Source organism: Zonotrichia leucophrys, chromosome 1 (assembly GCF_028769735.1).
Source record: "Zonotrichia leucophrys gambelii isolate GWCS_2022_RI chromosome 1, RI_Zleu_2.0, whole genome shotgun sequence".
Taxonomy (NCBI): Eukaryota; Metazoa; Chordata; class Aves; order Passeriformes; family Passerellidae; genus Zonotrichia; species Zonotrichia leucophrys.
In genome coordinates, this window is record NC_088169.1 from 66267944 (window position 1) to 66277735 (window position 9792).

General features: G+C 38.6%; 1 long non-coding RNA gene across 1 annotated transcript; it reads right to left on the reverse strand.

Annotated features, from left to right (window-relative positions):
• Positions 1-274: 274 nt before the first annotated feature.
• LOC135455651 (uncharacterized) lies at positions 275-9446 on the reverse strand. The gene is made up of 3 exons (XR_010442373.1): positions 9349-9446; positions 4830-4898; positions 275-405 (listed from the first exon to the last, which is right to left on the reverse strand). It is a non-coding gene; the product is annotated as an uncharacterized LOC135455651 (long non-coding RNA).
• Positions 9447-9792: the final 346 nt, after the last annotated feature.

Consider the following 9792-nt stretch of genomic DNA (forward strand, 5'->3'; position numbering starts at 1 on the left):
TTGGTAAGAAAGTCACTCAGGCTCTATAAAGTATGATTTTAAATAGGTTTTTTTATTAAAGTTAAGAAAGAAAGGAAGTATACTATAGAGGTTTTTAACATTATCCACTTCTCTACATCAATAAATACTCAGTGTAAGCATTTATGACTGCTTTGCTATGTGCTAAAGAGTGAGCACAAGCTTGTAACTCAAGTTAGGCAGAAAGCATCATACAATCTTTTCTTACCACCCACAAATTCACATTTTCTTGGACTGCCTTGGCTTTTCCCATGGCCACATCTTGAAAGACTCATATTCAAAACTTAAGGAAGAAGATTTTTTTCCTCGTCCATTTTTCCTCATCCATGTATGAAAGACTTCCCCATTTTGTCATGTCAGCATCACTTCTGGCTCTGTCCCACTGTCCTGTGGAAGAGGAGGAACAAGGAGAGGTAGGGTGAAGTTCAGATGTAACTACCTCATGAACCATGAACGCAGAGAAGAGAGAGAAGCATAAGGGCTCAAGAAGCTCAGCTGAACAGGTTTAGGTTGTGGTAGCTCAAGAAAATGCTGCCTCTTTCTGCCCACCTCAGCATCATGCCAAAAGATTTGGCAGGTGCAGATGGAAACAATCCCTGAATTCTCAGTTTTTCATTCAAAAATCCGGGGTTTAGCTGAAATCATAAAGCTTTATTGGCTTTGACATACTTTCAAGTGCTACTGGAGGTTGTACAGAACACTCCACAACATCAGAAAGTCGTCCTGGGAATAAAATAGGACAATTTAATTATTTTTTTTCACTAATTTCTTCCTGGTTTTATAGCCATCTCTCCCAGCAGATGTTAAGTGCCTCTAGTTGAAGGGTCAGGAAGATGATTACAAAACCTGAAGGCCTTTCTTTAGAGTCTCTGTCTCCTTCCCCTTTTGATGATGAGCACATGGCCCAAAGAAACACTTTTTTTCTCTCTCTGTTTTGGTAACGTTTACTATTTCCATCAGCTGAGGGAAAGCTTTGAGGACTTTTTAGACCCACTTTGTAGACAACAGGATATAATCACAATTTTATTTCTGGGTAGAGCTATTTTAGAGCATTAATCTTCTGAACACTTCCAGAGGTACGTAACAGACAGTTTACACACAGACAGACACAACAGCACAGGGAGATCTATTCTAGCTTTCTAAGAAAGAGGCTTATTTCTCTATAATTTATTATAATCTGTTGCCTGAATGCTGGCAAGCAACAAGACAAGCTCTGACATATGACAGTCGTTTGTGTTGTAATATTTGAACATTATTATAGGGATGAAAAGGAGGGTAAGAAGTAAACTCCTAAATGATGTTGTGTTTGGTTCTCCTTTTGAAAACATCCTCTGGCAGCAGCACAAGAAAAGGCTGCACCCAAATCACCACCTTCAGACCCTGACTCATTCATCACAGCTGAAAAAGTCAAAAGGAGGTCAGGAGGAACGAAGAGTCAAGCTTCATCAGAGTCAGTTCCAGAAAGAATTCAAATACCCTATTGCTAGTAAATACTTGAAACAGCCAAAAAGCCTAAATTGGACTATGGAAAAAATCTGTTTCTGGTCACACAACCAGAAACACGTTGTGTTTGCTGTTTTCCTGGTGTATCTGGGGAAACTGTACCTGTAAGGTGACTCAGCTAAAGCCAGTTGTCCTGCATGGCTGTGGCACTTGGATGTTGCTGTGTCATGGGCTCAGAGCGACAGTCAGAAGGCAGATCTGACTTTATCCAGACTCTGTCAGGCTCCTTGGGACTTAAAAATGGCCTATGGCCCTAGAGGTAAAACTAAAAAAATAAATTCTCTCCCTAAAAATTACTACTGACCATGTCTCACTGCCCAGTCTGGACACTTGGCCATCTGCAAATAATAACTGGGAAAGGAAAGTCTCTACCTGACAACCAGGCAGCAAACTGTAGATGCTAACCTAAGGAGGACATAGAACCACAGAATCACAGGATCACAAAATGGATCAGGTTGGAAGAGACCACAGTGGGGCATCTGGTCCAACCTCCCTGCTCAAGCTGGGCCATCCTAGAGCACGTCACAGGATTGTGTCCAGACAATTCTAGAATATCTCCAGTGAGAGAGACTCCACACCCTCTCTGGGCAATCTGTGCCAGTGCATGGTCACATACACAGTATAGAAGCTCTTCCTCATGATCAGGTGAAATTTCCCGTGAATCAGTTTCTGCCTGTTGCCTCTTGTCCTGTTGCTTGGCGCCACCAAGAAGAGCCTGGCTCCATCCTCTTGATATCTTCCCTTCAGATACTTATGGACATTGATGAGGTGCCCTCCCAATCCCCTCCATGGAAGGTGTTTTATGGTGGACTAGTTTATGGGTACGTGACAAAAAAAACCCAGCATGCTAAAATGAAAGAGACTTGAGATGGAAAAATACATGAGGCTCAGAATTAGAGTGCAGAGAAAAAACAACAAAATTGAACAAAAAAATTCTGCATGCTGTGACAAATAGCAGAAACCAGACTCTGTGAAAACAGAAGGAAAAATAACAACTGATTACACTGCTTGCAAGAACTTGACAATGCCATCATGATGAGAGTAACGCAGATAAAGATGATAGAGGAAACACAAGAAAAAAGTGGAAAAGCTGATAGATATATGGATAAATCCAGAGAGATATAGGTATAGATATAGATATAGATATAGATATAGATATAGATATAGATATAGATGTAGATATAGATGATATAGATAGATATAGATAGATAGATAGTTACAAATATAGATATAGATGCAGCATAGAATAGTACCAGGTAATGACAGCAGGAAAAGCGAGTACTAAAAGAAGAGTTAAATAAAATTATTTTTCCAGAAATCGTACCCAAGCAAATGCCACCACAGGGTTTGTATTCATCTATGATCACTGTAGGAAATAAATTTATAAACTCTATCAGATGGTATAGATACATATATACATACATATATATATATATAAATACTTTTGTTTTTCCAAAGTGTTTTTAAGTGAAGGAATTTATGTTTTAATACTTGATTTTTTTTCTTTATAGGAAATATTTGTATGCCTAATGAATCAAAGAGGGGATAGGAGGTACCCATAAAAATACAGTGATCTTTTTGTGCAAAATACGCTTTAATGTATACTCTTTCTTTAGACTGTATCTGAGCACTCAAAAAGTTTCCCTCAAAATATAATCAACATTCCAGAGTAGATAGGAAAGTATCTGTAAACTATGAGAGGTATATAAAAGTATGACTAAAAGTGTCTGTGCTGCTTTCAGAGGGTACATGCCACTCTGATCTCATGTCATGTTAAAGAAATTAAAATCTATACGAACAAATGTACCATGAGTAATGTTGGGCTCATTGCCCACATTCTGCGGATTGGAAAGCATTTCTTGAGAGCAGCACTGCACTTCAGATGAGGATGTGAAGTGGCATGTTAAGATATGAGAGTGATGTGACTGGTCTGTGAAATAAATGCATCAAAAGAATACATATTCTCACCATACAAAAGTATAAAGTGGAAACTCATACGTCTATTAAATTTTCACTAAAAATACTTTTTTTATTTTTCCATCTGGTTGTGAATTAAAGGCAGTATATTGTACAAGACACTTGGCAGAATTCTTTTAAGAAAGGTTAGGCTGCTTTTCATCAGAAAAAATGTCAATTGACACATCTCTCATAGTATTTGAACACAGTGAAGTAGTGAAAAATAGGGCAGTGTGAGGAACACTTCAGATTTAAAATAAAATTTGTGTTGTCTTGAGATTCTTATAAAGGAATAGGAACAGTGTCATTCTGGCTGAGTGCTTGACTGAAAAGGGAACAACTTGAGAGGGCCCTCAAAGTAAAGAAAACTAATTTGAATATAAAAGCTGTTGAAAGCTCACAATAAGGAGCCAAGATAGGACATGCCCTGCCCCAGAGAGCTGCACACTTAATGATTAAGGAGGGGTTAAAATAGTTCTCCTCAGTGTTCTGTAATTATAAAATTGTTATAAAATTGGAGGCCAAATTAACCACTACACATGGGGATATTTGCATTTTCCATCTTCTACCTGGATTTCAAGAAAACAGCAAAGACAGAGCTATCACTTCCCCAGGTGAGAAGGCCTATGCTAACTGGGTCTTGGATGTGATCAGTAAATTATAGTATAATCAGTAAATGATAGGAAGTAATAAATTTTCATCTCAAACATTACTAGGGCAATATTAAAGCCAGTAGTCAGTCTAATGACACATTAATTGGGATAACAAGTTTTCTCTAGGTACTTCTTTCCCCTCTTCCTATTTCCCAGATTATTACAGAGCATTTATTCAAGCCTGTCTTTTTCCATAAGCAGCAAAGAATGGGACATGCATGTGCCATTTGCTGTAAGACTTGGAAATTAAACATTTGGAAGTGCTAATAAGCTCTCAAGCTCTCTAGCTGTGCCCCTAACCCTAGAGCCAGTGCTCTAAGAGGGGAGAAACAGATGCTTCTCTTCCTGTTCTCCCTCCAGCTCTCCATGTGGTGATAAGAAACTTGGATATATTCCCCACTGAGAGCTGCAAGGTCATCCAAGAGATGAGTGTGGGTGTGAACTGTGCTCTGTTCTCCTCTGCTTGGCATCCAGCAATGACGTGTGCTGTTTGTGCTCTGACTGGAAGGATGCTACAGAGAAGCTGTATCTAGATCTAGGTCTGATTTCAGCCTAAGGAAGCTGCAGAGAACACATTTTAATTGCAGGTCTGACGTGGTTCAGTGGACAGCAGGAATATTCTTCAACATAATGGATGTGAGTATACATGACAGAGAAAGAAACTAAACCAAACAAACAAACAAAAACAAAAAAACCAACCTTGAAGTTGCAGACTGGATAGACCTTTCACTACCAAATATTTTATAATCGGCCTTCATTTAATAAAATCTGCAATGTAAAAAGGAAAAGTCAATTAAAAGCAAAGTCAAGTCTCCTCAAAAATGACCAAAATTCACCTATGGCTATATCTTCATCTATTTTCACCAAATTTCAGGGCAACTAATGAAAAATGACTACTCATGATAGAAGGTCTGAGCAATGAATCTATCTCACAGTCTGGCAGGTCCTCAGCTATCTGAAGACATGATGTACCTAGTTAATGCAATGTACTGTTCATTGGAAACAGTGAACACACTTCAAAAATTGGAACCAGCTGTCATAACCAAGAAGCAAGATAGACCCTGTACTGCTCTGAATGTAAACACCTAGGAACCCATATTGTGTTCACATCAGAACTTTCAATGGCAGCGGCATTTGCAGTATGAACATCCATAATGCATCCATAATCATAGAGTCAAAAACAAGGGAGGATTATCTTTCAGCTAGTCTTTAGTAAAGCATGAAAAGAACTTTGATCCCTTCTAAACAACTTTTTTTTAAATAGGAGTAGGATTAAATACTAACACCTTCTTTTTTTCCTTCCTACACTGTAATTCATCCAGAGTGAAACAGAACTGAGCACCAAATCTCAAAGGACATGGAAATTATTTCCTTTAGAATACAATGTATCCCAGAGATTCAAAACATTGCTCTTTGAACTTTTAAAAAAGGTTTCTTAAGCCAGTTCTTGGAAACTGATAAACCAGAAGACCCCAGAGCCTACATCTGCCATCTGCACAAATTAGGAATTACTCAGTCACTGAAACTGAGATCATCAGAGCAGCAGAAGTGAGAGCCCCTGTGTTGTCCATTCTCCCTCTCTTCTTCCCCTAAATCAAACATATATTGAGCACAAGGGCATACATATAAAGCCAAACATACTTCTACATAATGACTCTTCAAGGAAAAATTATGAGCTTACAATGAAATACATTTTTACTTGTTTCTTTTTGCAGTCTATGAGCATGATTATTTTGCTCATTTTTGGTATGACTTACTCATAATTCTGTATTTGCCTAATAGCATGCAAGTTTGATAAACAGCATGCTAAAACACAGCCAGATGTTTTCAGACAGCTCATTTTTGAATAATTCCAGAGGATAAAGGTGGCGGAACTGCACTTCTTCCTGTGGTGGGCAAAAAGAGATGGTAGTAGTTTGGACAAGAGCCAAAATCTAAAAGAGGGAGGGGCATTCCAGGGAGCAGTGGGGAAAGATGATAATTATGAGAACCCTCTGTTATCAATTAATTTTGAAATACCAAAAAAAAATTATGTGGGACTAGGGAAAATAGAGGAGGTCTTTCCCTGGCATTTTCACAGCTGATCAGATGATCTGCGCCAGGGGGACTCACACAATCAGTTTCAACTTACCAGCTCTTCCAGAAATCCCTTCATGTACACACAATCACGTGGCACAAATAACAGTTGGGTGTGTGGCCAAACTTAGAGATCTCCCATTCTTGTTGTTGGTCAGGCTAATCCACACATTATTTCACATTAGGCTTATCAAGTTATTATCCTGGCTATTTCAGCTTTTCTCTTCAGCTACTTTCCTTTTTCTCCAAGATTTTCAGTACTTTCAATAAGTCCTGCATTTCTGTTTTGTTACACTAACTAATGTTCCATGGCTTCATGCCACTATCCACTGCCTTCAGCTCTACAGAATTTAGGCAAAGCTGTCCATAGAAGGCAGCCAGAAGAATAAATCATAAACCACATTACATTTCATATAGTGGAGTTAAATTATTTCACTGCTACCAGGAGTACTCTTATTATTTTAAACAAGAAAAGAAGCAAGGATGTACAAAAGTAAAGCCATTTACTTTCTCTTAAAATTTTTGATATTTACATAAAATTCATTATTGGGCAACTCAGTTCACACCTTAAATTCAATTGTCTTCAAATTCTTTCCTTTTTAAATGCCTTTGGCTGCTGTGTCCCTGAGGCCCATTCAAGACATTTTTTATGACTTCTTGGTTATTATGTTGGGTTTGTCATGGCACACTAAAAAATGGGGGGTTTGTATGATACACAGAAAAGATGTTCCTTTCTCTGTCTAAATCAACAGACTACTGCAGTCCTATATTCAGCCTGTAGCACAAACCTATCCCTTTCCTAGGAACTCCTTCTTCTATCCACCTGGTATGGCAGCCTGCTGAATAGCTCAGGTGCAGTAGTGGCATTCAGCAGTGAAGAACATACTATTAAGGGAAAGAATTTGGGAGGATAATGTGATGGGAATTAATTTGGGAGGATATTGTGGTAAGAATTAATGCTCACTGGAACAGAAGAAAATGTACTGAAAGAAAATTGCAGAGTTAGGGATCCTGAAACATGGAAAGAGAAGGCTGTTGGAGTATAGAAAAGAATCATCCCACTACATACAGGGACCTGTCTGTATTTTCATACTATTGGAGCAAGTATTAATACTCCTATATAGCAATACTGAGAGAAGAAATAATAGATTATATGAAGGCTTTATGAAGACAAAATTTAAGTATTACAGCGATTTGAAATCATGTGGTTTCAATTATGGTTCCATACAAATTCATAATGGTTTCCATTAGTAATTGGAAAGGAAGTAAGAAATGCACCATATTGCCAATCTGCCCTTCAAACCCTGTCAGCAGTAAACCCACACAGACTTCAGTTTAAACTCAGTGAACTAAATTCACCCTCATTCAACTGCTAGAGAAACCTACACATTTTTGTCAGTATTGGGGTGCCTTTTTTTCCTCAGTTCACAGTGTTCCAGCATAATCGTATCCTTCAGTCGATTGAACTTGTACAGACAGAAAACATGTAAAAATTATTCAAAGGCACGGGAAGCAGAGAAACCTGCAGTTCACTTTTACGTTCAACATAAATCCTTCATATTGTTTTTGGGTGTGGTGAAAGTCATGCATTAAATACATAGTTATTAAATACACATTAAATAAATAAGTGCCACGGATGAAGGTAACTCGTTTGCTTTCTTCAGGCACTGACATTTTCTCACACTTGCAACAAGAATAACTTGAAAACTTTTGCCAAACATCTTCAAATGTGTTCCTGCTTCTTCCCAACAGCATATAGTAAACCCCATCCCCAGCTGGTCTAAATAAGATGAGCTTCACTGAAGTAAATTAATTCTATAACAAATTAATGAGAGAAGTTCAAAATAGCACATAAAATTTTGGAAGCATTTTCCCAGGTTTTCATAGTATTTACTCTGCTAGGAACTGTATCTGTCAATATAACCCACTACTTCCATTTATTGTGTTAGACTTGCGAGCCCTTTTGTGACCTTACCTCAGGGATATTTTCACTTTCTGATACACCCTGCTGCAAACTAAATTAATCTTAATATAATATTTTAACAAACTCTTGAAAAAACATCTTAATGGATCTTCTTCCATTCTGAAAAGTCCATCAGACAAGACTAATCATGTCCAGAATCTGCTGTTGTAATTGAAGAAACTTTCTGTTGAGTTCAGGAAATTTGAGTAGGCTCCTTTGTGTGTACCAGCCTCTTTGCCAACCAACAAAGCTGAAGCTCCTGTGAAGATGACTGCTACCAGGCAGAACCAGAGTCATTTGAAGGGATTTCTGAGGAATTTGAAGAATGCAATCTTCCTCAAAGAATGAGAGAAATATTTTGCATGGAACAAAACCAGAAAAAAGCCGCTCCTCTGATGAAAAATAGAAATCACTGTCTTGCTCAGCTGCTCTTGTGAGTTTTCCCGGTTAACAAACTTTTGTTGTGACATTTCTTATGAGTTTTCTTGGTTAACACACTCACACACACCACCATGGAGCCCAAGAGGACAGAGGCAAGACCAGTTAACATGGAATACCTGAGCACATGAGCAATGCCCAGTAGTTACTGAAAAGGAATGTCAGCTTCCCAGCTACTCTGGCTGGTTCAAAGACTACTACAGCTTTGTCAACATTAAGCATTAAAAAAAATAAACTTAGCCTAAAAACTCAGTGAAAATGAAAAGAAAAAAATCAAAGATATTTCCAAATCAAGAGACCATGCATTATTTAAAGGAACTTTTTGCAACTCCCTGTATTTTTTTTTCTTCTTCCTGCAGCTGTAGCAGAAATCCATAATGCATGCTTTTGTAGACTGTGTGCCATTCTCATGTAAGGCTAGTGCTTCTAAACTGCATGGCTGTAGAATGAGAATCTGGACCTTCATGTGAAACTGGTCTCTCTGAGAGATAAGTTTTGAAAGAAGTCTTATGAAAACAAGTCTTCCATAAACAAAAGAAGAAAGCCACAAGTAGTGCAGCAGAAAAGAAATACATTTTACAGAGGTGCCTTTTACATGACATACCATTACCCAGTGTGAGTCATTGCTGTGTGATGCATTCAAGCACCGGCCAGCAATAAAAGCAGAATTAGACATTCATGCAGATAATAAGAACATCCAAAGCTCTTTTTGAAAAGGTTAAAGATATATATTATTCTTACCTTAGCTCACAAACTAATGAAACAGCCAGGAGGAGGAAGAACTTTCTGAAAGGCAGGTTAGCTATCTGTCTGACCTTGCATATATCTTTCTCAGATGTTGGCTCTGCTAGGACCGGATAGTGAAGTGAATGAGCAACTCTTTCCAGCTCAGAGATAAATACAGAGTTCCTGCTGTTATCTCTGTGTTCTCAGGTATTTTCCAGAGGCCCCTTGCACATGCATCACATACCGTTACTCATGCACCACACCCGTCCCCGTGGCTCCTGAAGACCTCATGCTTCCAAGGGGTTCTCTTGCTGTCAGCCGACCCTGGAGACTCCAGTGTGGGGTCCACAACACAGAGTTGGACCAGCTGCTATGAGTTCAGCCTGCAAGAGCTCAGCCCATTTCTCCTCTAAGACCTCAGAGGGGAGCACTCAGCAGAGCAGCATCTGCAGCCCTGCT